Here is a 26,029-nt window from a genome sequence, read left to right on the forward strand (position 1 = left end):
AGGTAACAACATCAGTGCTGAGATTGGGGTTTAGAGAGAGGAAGAGGGAGAGGAATGTGGTGTCCTTGGTCTTTTCTGAACTTGCTTGCTTTCCTGCAGACCTTTCATGACCCAGACTAGTAACTTGGGTCATGAAACATCTGCAAGGAAACAACAAAAGACCAGAGAGCAGCAAGGACCAGCCCTCATTCTAACCCCAAGCTATAAATATTCTCATTTATCCCAATAAAATCTTCAAAGGCCAACTTCTTTGGCTCCTTCGAATCCCATGTCCATCTTCTTCCCCATGGGAGAAATCAAATTTCCCCCCTCCGGAGCATAGGGCCAGTTCCACTGCAGCTCAACTCAGCTTCAGCAACTCAATTTTCTTCCTGGATTTAATCGTCAATTTTGATTCCCCCCCAATTTCTTTTGAGGTGTGGTCAGTAACCGCTTCCCTCGTGGGGGATTGCTACCCAATAGGTTGTACTTTAAGCTACTTGAGCAGTCTGGGTTCAAATAAGATGCGCAGCCCCTGAAATCTTGTTGTTAGTTGCGAAGTCGTGTCCGAACCATTGTGGCCCCATGGATAATGTTCCTCCAGGCCTTCCTGTCCTCTACCATCCTCTGAAGTCCATTTAAGCTCACGCCGACTGCTTTGGGGACTCCATCCAGCCACCTCATTCTCTGCCGTAACTTTCTTCTTTTGCCCTCCGTCTTTCCCAGCATTTGGCTCTTCTCCAGGGAGTCTTTCCTTCTCCTTAGGTGGCCAAACTCTTTGAGTCTCCTCTTCAGGATCTGGCCTTCTAAAGAGCAGTCAGGGTTGATCTCCTCTAGGACTGACCGGTTGGATGGCCTTGCAGTCCAAGGGACTCAATGCAGGAGTCTTCTCCAGCACCAGAGTTCAAAGGCCTCCATTCTTTGCGCTCAGCCTTCCTTATGATCCAACCTTCACAGCCATCCATTGCGACTGGGGAAACCATAACCAGAAATGTTAGCCCAGGTTTAACCCGAGGCATCGAGCTTTACATCATGATGATCCCTGTTGCTGGACTGCTCATTATCCCAATTAAGATGGCAGTGTTCCTGCCATCTATAAAAGCTAGGCCGTAATTGGCAGTTCCAAGGTGCCAGCTTTAATTGGGATAGAGTCTGGAAAAATGTCCTGTCTGAACCTCAAGAGCAGTTCCATGTTGGCTGGAGCTTTATCGTTTATAAAAGGAATAACTTGTGGAAAGTTGGATGTTTCCCCCTGTTTCTCAATTGGACCGCTAACAGGTTAGCAACTAAATTTAATAGATGTGTCTGCAACATCCATTACAGGTAGTCCTTTGTTTACAACCATTTTTTTAAAATTGTGTGTTCAAAGTTACAACCGCATTGAACAAAAGTGACATAGAACTGGTCTTTGCATGGTCCTGATATAGTTCCATGGTCCAAATTCAAATGCTCGGCAACTAGCATGTATTTATGAGAGTTGCAGGGTTCTGGGATCACAGGATCACCGCTTGGGATCTTCCTAGCCGGCTTCCAACAAACAGAGTCAAAGGAGGAGCTCAGATTCACTTAATGGCCATGTAAGGCACTTGAGAACTGTCACGATTTGCTTAATAGCTGTAGCAAAAAAAAAAGATGGCAAAACCGGGAACGACTCGCTGAATAACCGCTTTGCTTAGCAACGGGAATTCTGATACGATTGTGGTTTTAAGTGGAGGATTACCTGACATACAACCCATTCATTTAGTGACTGTTTGAAGTTAACAATCGCATGGAATGGAATGACCGTTTTTCACGTGTAAAGCCATTGCAGAAAGCCCCATGGTCCCATGATCCAAATTCAGATGCTTGGCAACTGACTCATATTTACGACGGTTGCGGTTGTCCCGAGGTCATGGGATCCCCTTTTTTGCAACCTTATGACAAGCAAAGTCGACAGGGAACCAGTCACTTAACAACGGTGTTATACTAACTTAACAACGGCAGTGATTTACTTAATAAAGGTGGCGAGCGAGGCCAGAAAAAAAAATGGGGCAAAGCTCACTTAACAACCATCTTGCTCAGCCACAGAAATGTTTGGCTCAGTTCTGGTCGTAAGTCGAGGACTACCTGGATTGCATTGGAGGATTGGGGATTTGCTGCTCTCTCCAACCCCAAATTCTACTAAGACTTGCACTCAGTTTAATTCTCCAGGATTCTCAATGCTTTAGAACAGGGGTCCTCAAACGTGGCAACTTTTAAGGCTTGTGGACCAACTCCCAGAATTGAAGTCCACAAGTCTTAAAGCTGCCAAGTTTGAAGATCTCTGCTTTAGAATCTTACTAAATCCCATCCTGAGGTTTTTACAACGTCCACAATTCACAGTTTCTGAAGATCTGCTTCAGATCAAGTGATTTGGCCCATGGTGTGGGTTAATGGACAAAAGATGCTCATTTAAGATGGCGAAACCCTCGGCAGAGGGGATTGTAGTAGCCAGACGCAGTTTGCACTCCTGGGTTTTGCTGCTGCTGGCCAAGAGGGATCTTGGTTTGTTTTCCTGCCTTATGGAAACGAGAGGGCTTCCCTTTGTCAAAGCCATCCGATCCCAGCCTGCAGTTTTGTTTGTATGGTTGCCTAATGACAGATCTCCCCAGCAATATTGTGGTCTTTTCCCCCAAACAAACAATCCAAAACGATGAATGCTGATTGTTTTTGGCTTCTGTCCTGGGATCCTGTTGGATGCCTTGCAGAGTTCAGGAGAGTTTGAATGCCAACTTCGTAATCTTCCAGAAAGATGGTGGAAGGATGAGTCTTTGATCAGTCCGGAGTCTGGGTAGAATCCTGCCATAGACTCACATTTCTCCTCTCCTCCTCCTCCTCCTCTTCACTGTTGTAACTGCTTGGCTGGAAAATACTTTTGGTGGAACTCAATCTCTTCTCAACAAATGGTTTCCCAAAATAGCCCTTTTGTCCTCTCTAGTTCAGAGTTCAGCTGGTGGGATAGGGCCAGCCTAGGAAGTTTTGATGCCTGGGGCACACAAGGAGGCCCCCTTTGTCTCGCTGACTCCCTACCTCGTGGTTGTTTAAAGGCAAAGGCTCCCCTCGCATATACGCGCTATTCATTCCCGACTCTAGGGAGCGGTGCTCATCTCCTTTACAAAGCTGAAAAGCCGGCGCTGTCTCCGTGGCCATGTGGCCGGCATGACTCAATGCCGAAGGTGTGCGGGACGCTGTTACCTTCCCACCAAAGGTGGTCCCTAGTTTTCTACTTGCATTTTTACATCCTTTTGAACTGCTAGGTTGGCAGAAGCTGGGACAAGTCACGGGAGCTCCCTCCGTTACGCAGCGCTAGGGATTCAAACCACCGAACTGCTGAACATTCTGATTGATAAGCTCAGCGTCCTAGCCATTGAGCCACTGCGGCCCTGTCGTGGTTGTTTAGCCTCCAGCTTATTGGAGACGAAATACAGATAGGCCTCAATATACAACAGTTCATTTACTGACCGTCTGAATTTACAGCGGCGCTGAAAAGGTGACTTATGACTGTTTTTCATGCTTAACGACCGTTGCAGCATCCCCACGGCCACATGATCAAACTTCACACACTTGGCGACTGACTCATATTTATGACAGTTGCCAGTGTCCCACGTGAATCCCCTTTTGCAACCGTCTCACCAGCAAAGTCAATGGACTATGTTACTAAGGTAATAACAACTGCAGCGATTCACTTAACAGTTGTGGCAAGACAGGCTGCAAAACGGGACAAAATTCATTTAATGTCTCGCTTAGCAACCGAAAGTTTGGGCTCGGTAGTTGTGGTCGTAAGGTGAGGGCTACCTGTAGATCTGGCCTGAATAATCTTCAGACTGTTTTTCTTTTTCACCATTTGAAGGCTGAATTATTTGCTCGTAACGAGCTGATGCACGGAGTTCGGACGAGTAAAAGCTACTTTAGGTAGTATACCTAGGGCTCCCTCCAATTTTCCCCACAATAAGCCTAGGAGGTAGATTCTGTAGCTATGGGTGGATTAGAACTAGAGCAGGAGTCGGCAACCTTAAATACTCAAAGAGCCACAAAGGTCCTAACTGGAAAATCCCTCCCCACTCCCCCCAGTTCAATTCTGGAGCTGACCGGAAGTCCAGTTTCCCCACCATAGAGTCTCCTCCTAGCACGGTGTCCTTTTTCCTCTACCTGTCCTAACCGAAAGCCCTATCAATTGTGGAGCTGTTCGGAAAACCCGCCCCTTACCATAGAGTCTCTTCCTCGCATGTCCTGCTTCCCCCGCTCCACCCCCAAACCGGAAGTTCCTTTCAAAATTGTGGTGCTGACCGGTGACAGGGAGCCGCAGCAGAGGGATGAAAGAGCCACATGTGGCTCCAGAGCTGCAAGTTGCTGACTTTTGAACTAGAGTCTCCTTGGTGCTGGTTCAGTACCATTGTGGCTCTTGTGTTGCATATTAGTACAACACCACCACCCCCAAATTGAAATATGTAAAAGGAATGATTTTAAAAGTGCTAGTCATTGTTCAGTCACTAAGTTGTGTCTGACTCTTTGAGACCCATACTTTGTAGTATTCCACGTCCCCCCTGTTCTCACTGTCACCCTGAGTTTGCCCAAATTCATGTTAATTGTGTTGATGACACCATCTATCTATCTCATCCTCTGCCGTCCCCTTCTTCTTCTGCCTTCCATCTTTCCCCACATTTCCCAATTTCTTTTCCAAGGAGGCCCCTCTTCTCATTTGGTGGCCAAAATACTTCAGCTTCAGGATCTGTCCTTCTAAAGCAGGGCTCTCCAACCTTGGCAACTTTTAAGACTTGTGGACTTCAACCCCCAGAATTTTCTCAAGAGTCTTATCCAACATCCCCCAAAATGCTACAGGTATAATTTGAAAGTTTGTAGGGATGATTAAAACAATCCAACCGGTCAGTCCTGGAGGAGATCAACCCTGACTGCTCTTTAGAAGGCCAGATCCTGAAGAGGAAACTCAAAGACTTTGGTCACCTAATGAGAAGGAAGGACTCCCTGGAGAAGAGCCTCATGCTGGGAACGATGGAGGGCAAAAAAAGAAGGGGACGACAGAGAATGAGGTGGCTGGATGGAGTCACCAAAGCAGTCGGCGTGAGCTTAAATGGACTCCGGGGGATGGTGGAGGGCAGGAAGGCCTGGAGGAACGTTGTCCATGGGGTTGCGATGGGTCAGACACAACTTCGCAACTAACAACAACAGGGATGATTAAAATTGTTGTGCTCCTCACGATTATAGACGCTTGGCAACTGGTTCATATTTATGATATAAGCAAAGTCAATGGAGAAATCAGATTCACTTAACAACCGTGTTAGTAACTTAACCATTGCAGTGATTCACTTAACAACTGTGGCCAGAAAGGTTGCAAAATGGAGCCAAACTCACTTAGCAAAATGTTTTCCTTAGCCACAGAAATGGTCTCCATTGTGGACGTAAGTCAATGGCTATCTGTATTTATCTACCAAATTTAGACCTCAGCCTCGTTCATATCCAAGGGACTCCTTGTTATCAAATTATCTGCCTTAGTGCTTATCATATTTCCTATGCATATGTCTGGAATAGCATCCCCTTGTTTTGTTAACGAGGAAATAACCTGAAATCACATGAAGCCAAAGTCTGAGATAACATTGGAATTCTTCTTCAGTCTGTGCCAGTGATGGCAAACCTTTTGGGCTTGGCTTTTCAGAAATTCAAAAAATGCCTACCTTGACTCTGTTGGCACCCCTCCCCACCCCCCCTCTCTCTCACACAATCTTTTTTCTCTCTGTTCTCTCTCTGACACACTTTCTTTCTCACCCACAGTCTCTTTCTCTTTTTTCTTATACATTTTCTCTCCCGTCTTCCCTCTTTTTTCTGTCTCTGCTCCCTCTCTCTTGCTTTCTCTCCGACCTCGCATACAATCTTTTTTCTCTCTGTTCTCTCTCTGACATACTTTCTCTCTTTCTCACCCACAGTCTTTCTCTTTCTCTTTTTCTTATACATTTTCTCTCTCTCCGTCTCTCCCTCCCTCTTTTTTCTTTCTCTGCTCCCTCTCTCTTGCTTTCTCTCTCCCCCCTCTCTCACACACCATTTCTTTTCCTCTCTATTCTCTCTGTCACACTCTTTCTCTCTTTCTCACCCATAGTCTCTTTCTCTTTTTTCTTATACATTTTCTCTCCCTCCCTCTTTTTTCTGTCTCTGCTCCCTCTCTTGCTCCCTCTCTCCCTCTCAGAGTCCCATCTGAGTGAACATTACTGTATTTTTCGGAGTATAAGACGCACCTTTTTCCCTCAAAAAAGAGCCTGGAAATCTGGGTGCATCTTATACACTGAATGCAGTATATTTTTGCCTCCAGAAACCCCGCCCCCTTCGCAAAAATGGCCGTACATAGCCTTTAGGAGGCTTTCAGAGTGTTCCTGGGGGCTGGGGAAATGAGCGAAAAACAGGCTGTTTTTTGCTCAATTTTGCCCCCCCCCCCAGCCCCGAGGAGCACTCTATAAACCTCCTAAAGGCTATGCATGCCGTTTTTTGGAGAAAAAAAACAGGCTGTTTTTTGCTCATTTTGGGATCCCCCCATCCCTCCAGGAGCACTCTACAAGCCTCCTAAAGGCTATTCATGCCCCTTTTTTGAAAAAAGGGCCAGTTTTTGCAAAAAAAGGGCCATTTTGGGGAGGTTTGCAGAGTGCAAAAACTTTTTTTTTTTAAATTGCCTCTTCAAAATCTTGGTGCGTCTTATACTCTGAAAAATATGGTATTTATCTTAACAAACTTGAACAATGGGCCCTATCCCAGAAAATCAATTTTATTGTGGAGAAGAGCAAACTTTACATTTAGGCGGGGGAAAAAAAAATCAAAGGTATAAGTACAGATTAGGTGAGATCTGGCTGAAACACAGTAACTTTGAGAGGGACCTTGGAGTCCCAATGGCTGATCACTTAAACATGAGCCAGCCGTGTGCAGCCGCCGCCAAAAAAGCTGATACAATCCTGGGTTGTATAAACATAGGTATGGAATCAAGATCCCGTGAAGGATCAGTGCTGCTTTACAAAACCCTAGTGAGACCACAACTGGAATACTGCAACCAGTTTTGGTCACCATATTACCAAAAAAATGTTGAGACTTTGGAAAAGGTTCAGAGAAGAGCAGCTAAGATGATCAAAGGCCTGGAGACTAAAACATACGAAGGACGGCTGCAGGATTTGGGTTTAGCTAGTCTAAGGAAAAGAAGAATTAGGGGCGAAATGCTAGCAGTATTTCAGTATTTGACGGGCTGCCACAAAGAAGAAGGGGTCAAATTGTTGTCCCAAGCATCCGAGGGCAGGACAAGAAACAATGGATGGAAACTAATCAAGGAGAGAAGCAACCTGGAATTAAGGAGAAAGTTCCTAACAGTGAGGGGCAATTAACCAGTGGAACAGCTTGCCACCAGGAATTGTGGGCGCTCCATCACTGGAGGTTTTGAAGAAGAGACTGGACAGTCACTTGTCTGAGATAGTATACTGTAGTGTAGTTTCTCCTGCTTGAGCAGGGGGTTGGACTAGAAGACCTCCAAGGTCCCTTCCAGTTCAATTCTAATTATTTACTCCAGCTAACAGATCAATGGCAAGAGATTGAGAGTTCCTGTCCAAAATAGCTACAGGATTTTAGACCGTAAGAGTGGAGGGCTTCAAGGAAGGAAGTGTTGCAACCAAACTCACTCAGCCATCAGTTCCACTATCTGCCAGGGAGCTGCGGCTCAGACAACACACTAAGTGATAATAATGTTTGTTTGGTTTGGGGCTTTAGCATATTGTGTAAACTCCTCCATGGGTGGGTTGGCCATCCTTAATTTCTGGCTCGCCCTATTGTGTGGCCGCCCGCTGGTTGTGTAATTTATTTAGCAAACCGTTGGTAAAACAAACAATAGCTTAGGGTGCTTTATAAGCCAGATATCAGAGGAATGAGGATAACAGAAAGGAGTGCAGAGGTCAAATGTGCCAACTCAAATTTTGGGGAAGAAGGATGGGAGAAAAGCTATGCAATAAAATACAGGTAGTCCTCAACTTACGACCAATCATTTAGCGACCGTTTGATGTTAACCGCACTGGGAAAAGTGTCTTATGACCATTTTCACACTTACGACCGTTTCAGCATCCCTATGGTCACGCGATAAAAATCCAGACCCTTGGCAACTGGCTCATATTTATGACGGTCGCAACGTCCCCGGGTCAGGTGATCCCCTTTTGCGACCTTCTGGCAAGCAAAATCGGTGGGGCAGCGAGATTCACTTAATAACCGTGTGGCTGACTTACACAACTGCAGTGATTCCCTTAACGGCTGTGATAAGAAAGGTCACAACATGGCGCAAAACTCACTTAGCCGCAGAAATGTCGGGCTGCGTTGTGGTCGTAATCTGAGGACTACCTGTACGCATAACCGTAAAAGTTTGTGGAAAGAAAATAATATTCATTGGCTGAATTTTGTTTGGTAAAAGAAGCTTTATTTGGGAGACTTGTCTTCTTCCAATGACATGCAGTGGGAAAACTCTAGGTCAGGGATGTCAAACTCAAGGCCCGCGGGCTGGATTTGGCCCACGAGATGCTTGAATCCAGCTCGCGGTGCCAGCCTGGAAATAGCAAAGGACCGGCCCGCGGTGTCTTTGGCAGCCAAAACAGGGCAAGGGAGGGGCACGCAAAGTGCTGGAGGCCATTCAGGCTGAAAATGGGGTGTGGTGGGAGACTGCGTGAGACACCCCCCCCTCCGTGCCCTGTTTTGTCCGGCAGGGTGCCGCAGGAGACATCTGTCCCCTCTCCCGACCAGCCCGCGAAAGAGAACCACAATGCTGAGCCCAGTTTGACACCCCTGCTCTAAATAATGAAAGGTAAAGGTTCCCCTCGCACACATGTGCTAGTTGTTCCCCATTCTAGGGGACGATGCTCATCTCCGTTTCAATAATTAAACAATTATTGTTCTAAATCAGGGGTGTCCAAACTTGGCAACTTTAAGACTTGTGGACTTCAACTCCCAGAATTCCCCAGCCAGCCATGCTGGCTGGGGAATTCTGGGAGTTGAAGTCCACAAGTCTTAAAGTTGCCAAGTTTGGACACCCCTGCTCTAAATAATTAGCCTGCTGTAATTCTTAAGAATTTCAATTTTTTTCTGTTCCACTTCCATCCATTTCTCTGTTACTTTTTGATTTTTGGTTCAAGCTGCCAAATTTCTGCGTTGCAGTGACCTCCATTTTGACTCTGGATTCTGGCCGGCCCTGACAAGAAGCCCTTGTTTGTTCTTTTGGAAGCGTCCATTCCTCCCCCCTACAATTCCCCCTCCTCTAAAACAAACACCAGTAAGATAGAGCAATGGGAGAGTTTCTCTCCTAAACCAGGTTTCCCCTGACTGGAACTAGTGTGTACTTTTTAATCCCAAGCCGAATCATATCAAAAGCTCTCCTTAGCCGATGCTTGGCAGTTGCAATCCCAACTGCTACTCTGAGGATACAACAGAGGCCTCTTAATTATCACCCCCCTTTTCCTCCAAGGGGTTCATGCAGGGGTGGGAATCTACCAGTTCGGACCAGTTTGGGCAAACTGGTAGCTTTGACCATCAGCTGGGACTGAACTGGTTCGCTCTGATGATGAAGTGGGCCCGCCCGCCCGCCCCTACGCTCAACTCACCTATATCTTTTCCGCTGACTCGCTCGACAGAGCGAATTGCCGCGCCTCAGCTCTTTTCCTCCCCAGCAGTAATGCGGAAGGTACTTTTTCTCAAAACTGCACAGTGAGTGATAGCGTGCGAAGCGCGTCATTGCCGAACCGGTTGTTAAACCGGTAGGATCCACCACTGGGATCATGGCTGCCTTTTTTAACGGGACTGGTTTGGGAGCAAAGCAAGGGAGACTGGAATTCCCAGGGCTGTTTATTTTTTTTTGGCAGCCGTCTCTTGCACAGGGGAAGATACGTTGACGGGGATAAAACAGTCCGCTTGATTTATTTCCATTGTGCGGAGATCGGTTTGAAATCCATGCCAGAATTATTCCCCCGCCACCCTCCCCCCCCACCTTCCTAGCAGAGAAGGTTTCTAACGAAAGGCTTGGATCCCTCGCTCAAGGAGCTGCAGCTTTTTCAAACGCCGGCTGGGGTGACGCGCCCTCCGTTTCTCCCTCAGCTTTACCGGCTGCCAGCCGTGGGGTGTTCCAAGTTGGCATTTCGGTTTGCTGATGACGGTTGGCGGGAGCTGCTTGGGCTGTTCTGGGCTGGCGAGAGAGCAGCGCCCGTTGCGAGACCCGGGTGTACAATGCGGCTTGTTTTCTTTGCTAATTTTTTCCCTTGTTGCACATTTGGCGGAGCGGCAGGCCTGCCTTGCCTTGCCTTGAGCAAAGCTGTAGTGATGTGGTCCTCCACCCATTTTGCTGCCAACAGGCTCAGTCAGGGAACAAGGAAAGTGCCGTCCTTAGATTAGTTTGGCGCCTGTCGTGCCTCTCAAAAGGAATTAGCTGGGGATTTTGTGCAGGCCTGTTATGTCACTGCCCCAATTCTTTAAAGCAGGGGTGGGGAACAGAGGGCCCTTTTATGACTGGTGGACTTCAACTCCCAGAATTCCTGAGCCAGCCATGACAAGCCTTCGTGGATTCCTTGTGACTGGCTCAGGAGATGACTGGGTACTTTTAAAATACTACTAGCTGATAACTCACCGTTGCCCGGGTTTTTATTTATAGGGGGGAAATGTCCGGACCAAACGTAATTTCTAATGTTGGATTTTCCCCCTTACCAGAGGGAGCCGCCTTGTGGAGTACTGTGAAGCCATTACCATGGCAACTCCACTGCGCTGCACAGTAGAAGCCATTTTACGACAGTACAGTAGAAGCCATTTCAAGGCACAACAAGCTGTATCTTAACAGAAGACACACACTGAGGGGTTTTAGGGGTGTCTTACCCCCACAGTATTTGTTTCCAGAGAGTAAGTCATCTGTATACCAGGTTTGGTTGAAATTGCTGCAGGCATTCCAGAGTTATGCTGGAAAACACACACACACACACACACACACACACACACACACACTGGTGCAGGGGTTAAGATATCAGGCTTGAAATCGAGAACATGAGTTCTAATTCTGCCTTAGGCACAAAGCCAACTGAGTGTCCTTGGGCCAGTCACTTTCTCCCAGCCCTCAGAAGGAAGCAACGGCAAACCACTTCTGAAAAATCTTGCCCAGAAAACTTCAGGGGTTCGTCCATGCCGGCTCTGAGAATGCGACCTGATTGAATGGAAGAACAATTAAATAAATAAATTAAAAATCATTACTGTAATATTTTTTTTTTGCCCTGAGTAATTTCTTGGCAGAAGTTACCTCATTAATTTAACTTGGAGGGAAGAAACCTGTAGATCAGCCTTCCCCAGTCTGGTGCCTCCCAGATGTGTTGATGCTAAAAACCATTATCCTCAGCCAGCATAATTGAAATAAATGCCGGTTTAGGGACCACATGGTCCTTGGCTGGAAAAAGAGAACAAGGGTGGCAATCCTTTTGGTTGGCCAGACGTGGCGTTTTGGCGAAGCCCCAGGGTGGTAGAGATGTCGAGTAACCTGGCCATGCTCTTTTTCCTTCCCTGAGGTGAAAGGGGAGAAATTAAGCACCTGAATTGATCACCTGGTTGGCAGCACCTGGACAGCTAGCCTTAAAACCGTAGCTTGCTTCTCCAGACCTATTTTGAGACGGAGAATAACAGAATAACAGAGTTGGAAGGGAGCTTAGAAGTCTTCTAGTTCAACCCTCTTTAAGCAGGAGATCCTACACCCGGGATGGCGAACCTATGGCACGCGTGCCATAGGTGGCACGTGGAGCCATTTGTCAGGGCACGCAAGGCATGCGCGCGCTGGCCAGCTGAGTTCAGCCTTTTTTAAAGCCATTTTTCGCCCTCCCCAGGCTCCAGAGGCTTTATTGGAGCCTGGGGAGGGTGAAAAGAGCCTCACCCCCCCCCCCAGAGGTCCTCCGGAAGCTTCAGGAGCTTCCCTGAAGTCTCCAGAGCGCAAAAAACCGGCCCTATGGGCAAACCGGAAGTTCAGGAACGGACTTCCGGTTTGCTCGGAGGGTCAGTTTAAGCCCTCCGGAGGCTTCAGGGACCTTCAGGAGGCTTCCTTGAAGCCTCCGGAGGACTAAAATGGACCCTACAAGCAAACCAGAAGTCACTTCCGGTTTGCTCGGAGGGTGGGTTTAAGCCGTCCGGAGGCCTCAGGGACCTTCAGGAGGCTTCCCTGAAGCCTCCAGAGGACTAAAAACCACCCTACGAGAAAACCGGAAGTCACTTCCGGTTTGCTCGTAGGGTCCTTTTTAGTGAAGGTCCCTGAAGCCTCTGGAGAGTCTCCGGGGGGTGGGGGGTGGGGGAGGCTGTTTTCGCCCTCCCCACGTTCCTATAAAGTCTTGAGCCTGGGGAGGGTGAAAAAAGCATGGAAAAATAAGGGGGGAGCGCTTCTCATGCACGCATGCGCACTGGAGTGTTTGTGTCGCGCATTGCATTATGGGTGTGGCACGCCCGTGCATGACCCCCCTGCGCTCCCCCCCCCTTATGGCACGCGAGCCAAAACAGGTTCGCCATCGTTGTCCTATACCATTTTAGCCAAATGGCTATCCAAGCTCTTCTTTAAAACCTCCAGTGAGGGAGGACCCACAATTTCTGAACACAAATTGTTCACCCTGTGAGGATTGAGCCTGGGAGTTTCCTTATGCAGAGTTTTTCAATTTCGGTTTACAATTATTTAATCGACATCGTTTTTTTCATAATCCTACTCCTTTCCTGGAGTGTAAATTTTGGAAGATACACAGGTAGAAACATGGATAGGTAGTCCTTGATTGATGAGCACAATTCAACCTGGAATTTATGTTGCTGAGCGAGACAGCGGTTCAGTGGATTTTTGCCCTATTTAACGCCCAATTGTGGTCGTAAATCAAGGACTATCTGTACCACTGTGAGTTTACATAGAGAGGGAGAAATGTGCATTCCCAGGTGAACAGCGTGCGAAGATGGTATTTGTGTCTGTATATTTTTTTATTTCTGTCTCTGTTTTGTGTTCGGGGTGGGATTGTCTGAAATTTAGTCTCGCCTTCTTTTTGGGTAAACAAAGGTAGTCCTCAACTTAAAATCAGAACTGAGCCTGAAGCGAGACATTTTTGCCCCTTTTGGCCACCGTTGTTAAGTGAATCACCGCACTTGTTAAATCGGTAACACAGTTGTTAAGTGAATCTGACTTCCCCATTGACTTTGCTTGACAGAAGGTCGCAAAAGGGGATCACGTGACCCACCAGGACATTGTGACCGTCATAAATATGAGTCAGTTGCCAAGCACACGGATTTTGATCACGGGGATGCTTCCACGGTCATAAGTGAGGAAAACGTTCATAAGTCCCTTTTTTCAGCCCTGTTGCAACTTTGAACGGTCACTAAATGAAAGGTTGTAAGTCAAGGACTACCTGTACAGTGAATGCTAGGAGAATGAGAGAACGTTGTATGTTTAGCTTTGAGAAGAGGCTGTTGAAGGCATATACAGTAGGTAAAGGTTCCCCTCACACATATGTGCTAGTCGTTCCTGACTCTAGGGGGCAGTGCTCATCTCCGTTTCAAAGCTGAAGATCCAGCACTGTCCGGAGATGTCTCTGTGGTCATGTGACTGGCATGACTAAACGCTGAAGGTCCACGGGGCGCTGTTAACGTCCCACCAAAGGTGGTTCCTATTTCCCTACTTGCATTTTTTTTACGTGCTTTCAAACTGCTAGGTCGGCAGAAGCTGGGACAAGTAACGCCGTTACGCAGCGCCAGGGATTCGAACCGCCGAACCACCGACCTTTCTGATCGACAAGCTCAGCATCTTAGCCACTGAGCCATCATGTCCCTTTGAAGGCATATAGCAGTGATGGCGAACCTTTTTTGGCTCGCGTGCCACAAGTGGGGGGAGCGCAGGGGGGTCGAGTGCGGGCGTGCCGCACCCATAATGCAATGCGTGACCCCCCAGTGCGCATGCGCGCACAACACGTGACCCCCCCATTTTTACATGGTTTTTTTTGCCCTCCCCAGGCTCCAGGGGCTTTATAGGAGCCTGGGGAGGGCAAGAAGAGCCTCCCCCGACTCCCCGGAGGCCCTCCGGAGGCTTCAGGGACTGTCCAGAGGCTTCCCTGAAGCCTTCGGAGCGCTTAAAACGACCCTCCAAGCAAACCGACCTCCGGGTTACTCGGAGGGTCGTTTTAAGCGCTCCAAAGGCATCAGGGAAGCCTCGGACGGTCCCTGAAGCCTTTGGAACGCTTAAAACGACCCTCCGAGCAACCCGGAAGTCACTTCCGGTTTGCTCGGAGGGTGGTTTTAAGTGTTCCGAAGGCTTCAGGGACGTTCCCTGAAGCCTCCGGGGAGGGCGGGGGAGGCTCTTTTCGCCCTCCCCAGGCTCCTATAAAGCCTCTGGAGCCTGGGGAAGGCGAAAAATAGCTTTTAAAAAGGTGAACTCAGCTGGCCTGCGCACGCATGCGCGCTGGTCAGCTAACTGGGCAGCGCCTTGCGTGCCCTGACAAATGGCTCCGCGTGCCACTTGTGGCACGCGGGCCATAGGTTCACCATCACGGGCATATAGGATAGCTCTATTCCAGGACTTAAAAAGATGCCAAAAATGGCATCTGTATCATCTCAGAGTACAAAATGGATTTCAGAGTGGATTGTGATAGAATATTTTGAGCAACGGCAAGAACCGGTCAACATTGGAATCACTGAGAACTTGAGATCCCATTGGTTTTGGGGTGGTGTTCAACACAAGCCTGATATTAGAGATATTTTAATTCGGATTCCTGCAACAAATAGGGAAGAACGATTCTAAAGCCTAATGGTATCTTCCAACACCGTGACACTGTAATTACTGTTTTTTTTCCCCTAACCCAGTGCAGTAGCTGTCTCGCTCCATGAAATATAACTACTGCTGGCAGATGTTTTGCAGAGAGCCTGTTCCCAGCGTTTGTAACACGGAGATCGGGTTAAACCTGAGGCTGTAGAGCTGCAGATAGACGTCTCTTGACATTCTCCTTTGTGGTGTAATGAAATGGCTGCTTTCCAGATCCAGGCTCAACCCCAAAGCTGAATACAGTAATGGACATTCAGACAACCCTTGGAAAGCACAGGGCCTTCGTGTGTTTTCCTGAGCCTCTCAGCTGCCAATCAGGCTTAAGTTTAGGTGGCCACCAAAAATGCCATCCGAATATCGAGATTCTGATTTTAAGTCGAGGACTACCTGTGTTAGGGAATTGTCTTCAGAATCTCGATGTTAGGATGGAATTTTTGGTGGCCACCTAAACTGGTCGGCAGCTGAGAGACATATTGGCCTGATGAAACCTGGTTATAGCAGTGAGTCATTCTCTTCGCTCCATTGAATGACAGAGAAGCAGGCATTTGTGCAGTGGTGGGATTCAAATAATTTAACAACTGGTTCTCTGCCCTAATGACTGGGTGGGTGGCATTGGGGGGTTCCAGATCCCGTTCCAACTGGTATGATTGGAACGGGCCTGGAGGTGTCCACATGGACGTGCGCAGCGTGCGCATGCGTCTTAGCGCCTCCGTGATGCTCAAGCTGCTCAGCGGAGCGTTGCGCAGGTGCTGTATGCGCTGTGCGCGGAAGCGCCAAAGACTTAAAAGACCAGTAAGGAGCTTGGGCGTGAGGGTGGGCCCACCGGAGCACCGTACCGGAATGGTATCTGGTGCTCCGGGCAGGCTCTGGTATGCCTCTACCCCCTGCAGTGTACCCCCTGCAACCCACCACTGGTGGGTGGGCATGGCCAGGCAGGTTAGGCGTGGTCAGGGTGTGTGACAGGCAGCCTTTGGCCTCCTGCACCCCACTGGGAGCAAAACGTGCTGGGGGCCTTGCCCTCTTACCCGCGTCCCTTTTTGCACCTAGTAGGCCTCTCTGCAGCCTCTTGGGAGCAAAAATAGGCCGCAGGCGGGCAACGGCACACCTCGTCGCGCCCTGTTTTGGGCCTAGTAGGCCTCTCTGCACTTACCAGAGAGCCAAAATGGGGCGCTGGGTGACTCCCTGAAAGAGTGGGGCAGGAAGGGGTGGGGCCAGCCAGCAATTTAACAATGGGTTCACTCGAACCAGGCCGAACTGGCTGAATCCCATCACTGGATTTCTGGCTTAGTTTGAACTTGTTTCCCTTACTCTTTTTAAAAAAAACGTTTTATTAGATTTTTATTTTTAAGTATACATCCATATCAATACATGGAACAATGTGGCCCCTGGGTGTAATTCATTTTGATAAAAAATCAATAATGATAATCGTAACAGTTGTTATATTAATCAAACTTATATAATCCTAGTATTAATATACATGGCTTTTAAAAATGTTTTAAAGTTTTTTAAAGTAGTTATTCAGTGTTTCAGCATTCCATTTTAATGCCAATAATATTATTAGCATACATGGTAATATCATCTTTCAACCTCTGATCTTTTCCATCAAATTGTTACTTGTATTCTCTTATGTAAAAATTATATCTGCTAACATCCCCCCTATTTCTTATTTCTATTTTCTAACGTCTAATCAGGTCACCGTTTCTAATCCTAGCATTTCTATGAAGCAATAGTTAGATGGAAAGATTGGAATTCTTAGGTATGTTTAAATAAATAGGAAGAACTTGAACGGCCTATTGTGACTTTGAACAACCAAATAATGACTGGCTATGTCTTAATATAAACATGTGTATTAACTTGTCTCCCTTACTCTTAAGCTGCTTATGACGTTCGTTGTTTGATTTGCTGGTAAATTTATCAGATTTTTTTTTTCAGAACAGGGCTGAGTGCCATTGCAAATTTCCACACCCGTTCTCATTTGTAAATTCCTGCCAGGTTCTTGGTGGCATAAGATATTCATTGGATAGCAAATCAATACAATACAATACAATACAATACAATACAATACAATACAATACAATACAATACAATAGTAGAGTTGGAAGGGACCTTGGAGGTCTTCTAGTCCAACCCCCTGCCTAGGCAGGAAACCCTATCACCAAAGGTGTGTGTGTGTGTGTGTGTTTGTCTTCTAAGACCTTCCTGTTCAAGAGCTCATAATAAGAATCAATTCTGAAAAAGATTGTTTAGTAAAATAGATAGAACTGGCCTGCGCATGCACACTGTCCAGCTGATCGCCAGGAATGCATGCGCGCTAGAACCCGAAAGTTTGGCTTTTCCGGAGCACGGCCCCCACTCTGTGCTGAACAGGTTCGCCATCACTGCCTTACTCCTTGAAGAGAAAGCTATCCTTGTGTAAAATGATGCAACAGACGGAATTTCCTTCCTGCTCGATGAGCTGATTAAGCAGGGAGGAGCAGAAAAATAGTTTGGAGTGTTGATTGTTGTGCTTACTTCTGATAGCATCTCCTCCCTCAAGGGAAAAAGCCTGGCTGGGGGCCCTAATATTCCAGCCCATTCTTAACCGTAATATATGCAACACCTGATTTAAAACACAACACAACAAAAACAGCATCTGATTCTTTTGAGGCCAGTTCGACTGGTTGTAGATTTTGCCTGTTTTTGCAATTTTTCTTTTTTGAAGTTTCTAAATCCGAAGGAAAGTGAAGCAGGAGTGAATGAGAAATTTTGGAAGAGAGGAGGAATTGGTACAAAATTTTGGAAACAAGATGTGACGGGATAGAATCTGCAGTTTCAGAGAGAGTGCTAACGACCGGATGACTGCAGGGGATATAAATCCTTCCATTCTCTACCATTTAGCCTGAACTAAAGAAGCTTCTTGGATGAGAAGTAAAAAGGTCTTCAAGGAAAAACAAAGAAGTCTAGTTGACTTTTGAAGGAAAAAAAAAACCCTTTTGGGATATGGTGGTCGACCTATAGGATTGTCTCCCAAACATTTTGAGACCGGTTTGCTTAGAGGGAGGCAGACATGGAGATTTAAAGAGCCGGGAAAACGCCTTAAGTGTTTTTAACACATCTCACCTTTCAAACAGCTTGTGAAAATATCCAAATTACCAAGGTATAGGGCAGTGATGGCAAACCTATGGTACGCGTGCTACAGGGGGCATGCAGAGCCCTCTCTGAGGGCATGCCAGCCGTCGCCCCAGTCTATCTCCACTGCGCATGTGTGCACACCTCCTGCTGGCCAGCTGGTCTTCGGGGCTCTGCCATGCATGCGTGATGGTGAGGGGGCGGGGAGCATGTGGGGGTGCCCACATTGAGTTTTGGGGGTTTGCACGTGTGCGTTCACCCCATCCCCCCAGCACCCCGTTTTGGCTGAGAAGGTTTTAGAGAATGAGAAAGTCAAGATCTTGTGGGACTTCAGAATCCAGACTGACAGGCACTTGGCCTACAACACACCTGACATAAAATAGTTGAAAAGAAAAAAGTATGGTTCATTGACATTGCAATACCTGGTGATGCGCGAATTGAAGATAAACAGCAAGAAAAAATCACAAAGTACCGGGACTTGCAAATTGAAGTTGAGCGACTGTGGAAAAAGAAATCATTTGTTGTCCCGATTGTAACTGGAGCCCTTGGAGCAATACCTAAGGGGCTACCTCACTATTTGGAAATTCTAAATTTACTAGACTTGAAAATTCTGATTCTACAAAAAGGCACCCTACTCGGAACAGCTTATATCCTCCGATGTTATCTTAACGGTTCCTAAGTCGTTGGTTAGAACTCGAGCTGTTGAGCTACTAACCAGTCCCAAAGGCTGTGAATCTCACCAAAGATTACTCAATACTACTACTACTTCTACTGCTACTACTACTACACTACTAATGTAAATTAAATCACACACAGGTTTTGTGCTGGCTCTGTTCCTTCTTTCTTTGACTATGGTCAAGTGCAGCTGTTGCCTCCGAAAAAAATACGCATTATTGGTATAGGCAAGGAAGCACAATTCCTTCTTTTGATCTAGTGATCTCTATTTATTGACTCAATTGCTTTGACTTTTATGGATAATCTGTACTGGTAGTCTTTGACTTACAACCATCCATTCAGTGACTGTTCAAAGTTACGACAGCACTGAAAATGTGATTTATGACTATTCCTTGAGGAATAAATGAATGAGTGTGTGTGTGTGTGTGTGTGGGGTAAGTTTCCATTGCTAAGTAAAACAGTTGTTAAGTGATTTTTGCCCCGTTTTACGATCTTTCTTGTTAAGTGAATCACTCCAGTTGTTCAGTTAGTAGCACGGTTGTTAAGTGAATCTGGCTTCCCCATTGACTCTGTTTGTCAGAAGGTCGCAAAGGTCGGGATCACATGACCCCGCGACACTGCGACCGTCATAAATGCATGCCGCTTGTCAAGCGTCCGAATTTTGATCTCCTCACCATGGGGATGTTGCAATGGTCATAAGTGTGAAAAACAGCTGTTAGTCACTTTTTGTAACTTCAAACCATCACTGAGCAAGTGGTTTTAAGCCGAGGACTACAGGTGAAACTCGAAAAATTAGAATATTGTGCAAAAGTTCATTTATTTCAGTAATGCAACTTAAAAGGTGAAACTAATATATATGAGATAAGACTCATTACATGCAAAGCAAGATAGTTCATGCCGTGATTTGTCATAATTGTGATGATTATGGCGTACACCTCATGAAAACCCCAAATCCACCATCTCAGAAAATTAGAATATTACATGCAATCAATAAAACAAGGTGTGGGCAGCTGGAAAATGAAGTCAGCATCCCCATAAAGCTCATCTGCGGAAGGAAGCATGAAGTGCTCCAAAATCTCTTGGTTTGACCCTGCGTTGACCCTGGTCTTAATGAAGCACAATGGTCCAAGGTCCTGTTGCTCAGTGGTCCAAAGTCCTCTTTTCTGATGAGAGCAACTTTTGCATCTCATTTGGAAACCAAGGACCCAGAGTATGGAGGAAGAATGGAGAGGCATACACTGCAAGATGCTTGAAGTCCAGTGTGAAGTTTCCACAGTCTGTGTTGATTTGGGGAGCCCATGTCATCTGCTGGTGTTGGTCCACTGTGCTTCATTAAGACCAGGGTCAATGCAGCCGTCTACCAGGAGATTTTGGAGCACTTCATGCTTCCTTCCGCAGACGAGCTTTATGGGGATGCTGACTTCATTTTCCAGCAGGACTTGGCACCCGCACACACTGCCAAAAGCACCAAAACCTGGTTCAATGACTGTTGGTTACTGTGCTTGATTGGCCAGCAAACTCGCCTGACCTGAACCCCATAGAGAATCTATGGGGCATTGCCAAGAGAAAGATGAGAGACATGAGACCGAACAATGCAGAAGAGCTAAAGGCCGCTATTGAAACATCCTGGTCTTCCATAACACTTCAGCAGTGCCACAGGCTGATAGCTTCCATGCCACGCTGCATTGAGGGAGTAATTGCTGCAAAAGGGGCCCAAACCATGTACTGAGTACATATGAATGCTTATACTTTTCAGACGTCCGATATTGTTCTATGTACAATCCTTGTTTTATTGATTGCATGTAATATTCTAATTTTCTGAGATGGTGGATTTGGGGTTTTCATGAGCTGTACGCCATAATCATCACAATTATGACAAATCACGGCATGAACTATCTTGCTTTGCATGTGATGAGTCTTATCTCATATATTAGTTTCACCTTTTAAGTTGCATTACTGAAATAAATGAATTTTTGCATGATATTCTAATTTTTCGAGTTTCACCTGTATGTGGGCAATTAATTTGGCATGAGTTGCTTGTTGGTTTTCCAGATTATCCTGTGCAGGGACAGAGAATGTGGGCTCACCCAGGGCTTCCCTCTTGACACTCTTAAACCTACATTGTGCACACGTTGAATTACAATACTGTGTTCTCTCTAGCGCCTAGATTTGGAATGGCAAAACTCCAAGCAGGTTAGTGTGTCAGGATGTGTGTATTTGGCACAAGAGTTTTGTCTCAAAGCCTGCCACTTTTGATTCTCAAGCGTTCACAATTCACATTGTTGTTCTTTTGGTGGGTTCCTTTTTTATTTTCTTGAAAGCAGACAATGCTTCTAAGACAATGATGGCGAATCCAGAGGTGGGTTCCTTCCGCTTCAGCCAAGTAGGTAGTAACTTGGCCTGCCATGCCTCCGAACCGGTTCTATCGTCTGCGCCACCATTTTGATTTTCGGTTCTCCGCCTGCGCAGAGCAATCTTCATTGGAAAAATGTATTTTTCCCCCTTTTCTAACGCAAAACTTTTTGCGCGCCACACTGGCAGTAATGCCAGTAGCAACCCACCCCTGTGAACCGATGGCACGTGTGCCACAAGTGGCAGGCAGAGACCTCTCTGCGGGCATGCGAGCCATTGGCCCAGCTTAATTTTGTCACGCATGTGCGTGCGCGCCTCCTGACAGCCAGCTGAATTTTGGGTCTCCGCCACACATGCCTAGTGGGGTGTGTATTGCGCATGCATATGTGGGGGGCGGAGGAGCGTGCATGCGCAGGGGGTGGGGCACGCTGGTGGTGGTGGAGTGCGCGCATTGCATTACCACTGCAATTACCCACCACTGTCATCCACATACTGTATTTTTCGGAGTATAAGACACACCTTTTTCCCTCAAAAAAGAGGGTGAAAATCTGGGTGTGTCTTATGCACTGAACACAGCATTTTTGGCCTTCCGAAACCCCACTCCCTTTGCAAAAATGGCCGTGCATAGCCTTTAGGAGGCTTCCAGAGTGCTCCTGGAGGCTGGGGAGGACAAAAATGAGCGGAAAATGGGCCATTTTTTGCTCGTTTTTGCCCCAGCCTCCAGGCACACTCTATAAGCCTCCTAAAGGCTATGCATGCCTTTTTTTTGACAAAAAATGGGCCTGTTTTCATGAATAATGGGCCATTTTTTGCTCGTTTTGGGGGAGGGCCCTAGCCCCCAGGAGCACTCTACAAGCCTTTTAAAGACTATGCATGCCTTTTTTTTTTTAACAAAAAACAGACCTGTTTTTGCGGAAAATGGGCCATTTTTGGGAGGTCTGCACAGTGCAAAGACTTATTTTTTTAATTTGCCTCTTCAAAATCTTGGTGTGTCTTATACTTCAGTGCGTCTTATACTCCAAAAAATATGGTACTTCACAATATGATTTGTAGCAGGTTAGGCACAGCAGTTGTGGGTCATCAAGGAGAACATCACGGGCCTAAGACACATCCCTGTACGCACTGTGCTTCTCTCCCCCTCAACCCCCGCCAGAAGCTCCTCTCAAAATTGTGGCGCCGACCGGTGACGGAGCCACAGCAGAGGGAGGAAAGAGCCACATGCGGCTCCAAAGCCGAAGTTTGCTGACCCCTGGCCTAGGGATATTATCAGGACCCACGCCCTTTCGTGTGTTGACTTTCCGCAAGATCTTCCAAACGGCGGTTGTATCAAACCTGAGCACCTGTCTATCAAGACGGGGAATGGTTTTTTTTTGTTTTTTTGCTGGAACGTTATTTGGGGCCCCAAACCGTTCCCAAAAGATAAGGATTGCATCTTCCACGTGAAAGCTTTCTACATTCTCTACCAGTTCTTTTGACCTTCTGCAAAAAAACCCCCACAAAAAAACGGCGGGAAGTTTCCATTGAAGAGCCATTGTTTTATTGTCTGTAGATGTGGGACTAGACATGCTTCGTTCTGAAGAGGCCCTCGAGAAATAATGAGGGGTGTGTGTGTGTGTGTCCCTACAGCTTTTGCTGGGTAGATGAAATTTGTAATTGGGCCAACGTGACGTCTTAAGCCTTATACCTTTGTCTGGTCAACAGACCTTCTGTTTTTTCTGTTCCTTTTAGTATGCATTAATGGAAAAAAACAACCACCCCACTTCAGATGGAGAAACAAGGAACCAAAAAGATCTCTGGCTAGCTCCTATGTCTGGTGATGTTGTGTGTGTGTGTGTGTGTGTGTGTGTGTGTGTGTGTGTGTGTGTGTATGTGTTTTGTTAAAGAAGAAAAAAGTATTAAGGACTGTTTTACATTTCTAGCAAATGGCTCTTTAAAGGAAGAAAAAAATGAACTGTCTTTGGAATTTTTGCAAACTACAGCAGTTGCTCTTGTTGTCTATGGAGATTCTCCATCGTCCAGCTCATAGTTGTCCCCAGGGTGCTTTTCCAAAAAGTAACTGGACTTTCTTGAGTTTTTTTCTTTGAAAACTTTTCACTTCTCATCCAAGAAGCTTCAAAGAACACCCACCCCCCCTGAAAGTCCAGTTTTGGAAAAAACATCTTTGGGATAATTAACAGAATACAGAGTTGGAAGGGACCTTGGAGGTCTTCTAGTCCAACCCCCTGCTCAGGCAGGAAACCCCTATACCATTCAGACAAATCGCTCTTGATTGTTTCTTGGATTAGGAAGGTTTGTGATTCAATCATATCAATCATAGAAGGTGCAGCCATCTACAAGGTCTGGGCTTCTCAGCTGATATTAAGCAGCTAGATTGTGGCATGGTATACGCCCAGAGGTGAAATCCTCTAAAGTCTGCTACCGGTTCAATAAATTGCACGGCACAGCTGATGGTTGGAACTACCGGTTCACTCGAACCAGTAGCACTTTTTTTTTACTACCGCTTCAGTTGTACCGGTAGCCTTTTTTTACGACCGCTTCGGGCGAACCGGTCCGAACCGGTAGCATTTCACCCCTGTATACACCCAATAAATAAATAATAACTGTTATCTTAGCTTACTTTTCATATTTGATGATGAAGATCCATCCTAAGTGAAGGCTCTAAGCCAGCAATGGCGAACCTTTTTTGGCTCGCGTGCCATAAGTGGAGGGAGCGCAGGGGAGGTCGTGTGCGGGCGTGCCGCACCCGTAATGCAATGCGTGACCCCCCATGCGCATGCGCACACTACAGGTGTGACCCCCCCCCCATTTTTTTGCATGCTTTTTTCGCCCTCCCCAGGCTCCAGAGGCTTTATAGGAGCCTGGGGAGGGTGAAAACAGCCTCCCCCCCCGGAAGCCCTCCGGAGGCTTCAGGGACCTTCAGGACGCTTCCCTGAAGCCTCCGGAGCAGTCAAAATGAACCTCTGAGCAAACCGGAAGTCACTTCCGGTTTGCTCAGAGGGTCGTTTTTAGCGCTCCGAAGGCTTCAGGGACCTTCAGGACGTTTCCCCGAAGCCTCCGGAGCAATCAAAACGAACCTCCGAGCAAACCGGAAGTCCGTTCCCAAACATCTGGTCTGCCCGTAGGGCTCGTTTTTTGCTCTGTGGAGGCTTCAGGGAAGCTCGTGAAGCCTCCGGAGGGCCTTTGGGGGGGCAGGGGGGGCTCTTTTCGCCCTTCCCAGGCTCCTATAAAGCCTCGAGCCTGGGGAGGGCAAAAAATGGCTTTAAAAAAGGGTGAACTCAACTGACAGGGCAGTGCCTTCGGTGCCCTGACAAATGGCTCCGTGTGCCACCTGTCCCACGCGTGCCATAGGTTCGCCATCACTGCTCTATACCATTTCAGACAAAAGGCTCTCCAGTCTCTTCTTAAAAACCTCCCGTGATGGAGCACCCACCATTTCTGGATGCAGCTGGTTTTTGCTTCGAAGCCCAGCATGTCTTCATAATTTTCCATTTATATTTTTGGTTCTTTACTAGATGGATCAAAAAATCCTCTGTAGTCGGTCGATGTACTTTGATGTCATCCAAGCTTGGATGAGGCCTTATTTAAAAACTCTGCCCGTTGACCCCCGGTTTTTTCTTTTCTGTAGCCCTTCCAGGCTACCATGGAATCAGTGAAAGTATAAACAGGTCCGATGGGTGGAATTGGATGTCAAATTTACGACCCGGTGTCTTAGCCCTCGAAGGCTTTTGAAGTAGGAGGGTAACGCTTGATGAAATATTGGAAGCCAGGAAACACCGTGCCATGTCGAATAGTCTGGGACCGACTTCATAACTTGCGGAACAAGAGTAATATATAAACCCAGGAAGCAGCATCTAATATGCAAAACATCTGGAGTAGAAATGGTGTAACTAAGGAATTTCCTTGGCTTCCATACTGTGTGGCTCAAAAATGCCTTCATTTCTAAAAGGGAGACAATACCATGTTTTGTCTAAGACAGGGGTGTCCAAACTTGGCAACTTTGAGACTTGTGGACTTCAACTCCCAGAATTCCCCAGCCAGCTCTGCTGGCTGGGGAATTCTGGGAGTTGAAGTCCACAAGTCTTAAAGTTGCCAAGTTTGGACACCCCTGGTCTAAGACATTACAGACATAAAGTAGTTCTAACAGAGTAGTGAGGAAAGGGGCATTTGATTTACCGTATTTTTCAGAGTATAAGATGCACTCCCCCCCCCAATAGAGGGTGAAAATTTGGGTGTGTCTTATATGTAGCCCCACCCACCCGCCAGCCCCCACACTTTGGCCTCCACACGTCGCGTTTTAGACTTGTTCTAGGCTGCAGGGGTTGTCCCAGACCGTTACCCCGTCCCTGCCTTATGTTTTTGGCCTATGCGCCTCACATTTTCAGCCTCTGAATGCTCTGTCTGACACCCTTTCAAGGCTGCGGGAATCAGCAGAGCACATTGCCACCGATCGCTGCCTCCGCGCATCGCTTTTTGGGCCTCTGCCCATGGCGTTTTAGGACTCCGCACGCTCTGTTTTTGGCCTCTGCGTGTCGCGACTTTGGGTGGTGATCAGCGGCGATTTGCGATTTGCTTTGGCGATCCCTCAGCCTTGAACAAACGGAGCGTTCAGAGGCTGAAAACAGGAGAGGCAGAGCCCAAAATGGCAAACCGGAACAGCTGCTGCCTTGTCTTACTGCTTCCGCGCTTCGCCTATTTTACTCACTGAAGCTCCCTGCGACGATCAGCTGTGCTTTTGAAGCTGCGTATCAGCTCCAACGAGGCAGCCCCAAAGAGCGTACTCACAACCAGCGAACTAATGTTCTGAAGCTGGCCAGGCCAAGGACGCTAGCCAGATGAATACCTAGTAGGCAGAATACCTAGATCAGGGGTGTCCAAACTTTTTGCGAGGAGGGCCAGATTTGGTGAGGTGAAAATGTGTGGGGCCGATCATTCAGCCTGACATTCTTATACCCTTAACATTAAATGTGAATTAACTAACGTATTTTTCGGAGTATAAGACGCACCAAGATTTTGAAGAGGCAAATTAAAAAAAAAAGTTTTTGCACTCCCCCACAAAAATGGGCCTTTTTAAAAAAGGGCATGAAT

At 47.0% G+C, this 26,029-nt stretch overlaps 1 protein-coding gene across 4 annotated transcripts in view; it reads left to right on the top strand.

The window, feature by feature from the left end:
• DVL3 (dishevelled segment polarity protein 3) overlaps window positions 1-26,029 on the top strand; it is a 90,942-nt gene that overhangs the window by 772 nt on the left and 64,141 nt on the right. The window lies entirely within an intron of this gene.

The sequence above is a fragment of the Natrix helvetica genome (assembly GCF_964273705.1).
Source record: "Natrix helvetica genome assembly, chromosome: 5".
NCBI classification, from domain to species: domain Eukaryota; kingdom Metazoa; phylum Chordata; class Lepidosauria; order Squamata; family Natricidae; genus Natrix; species Natrix helvetica.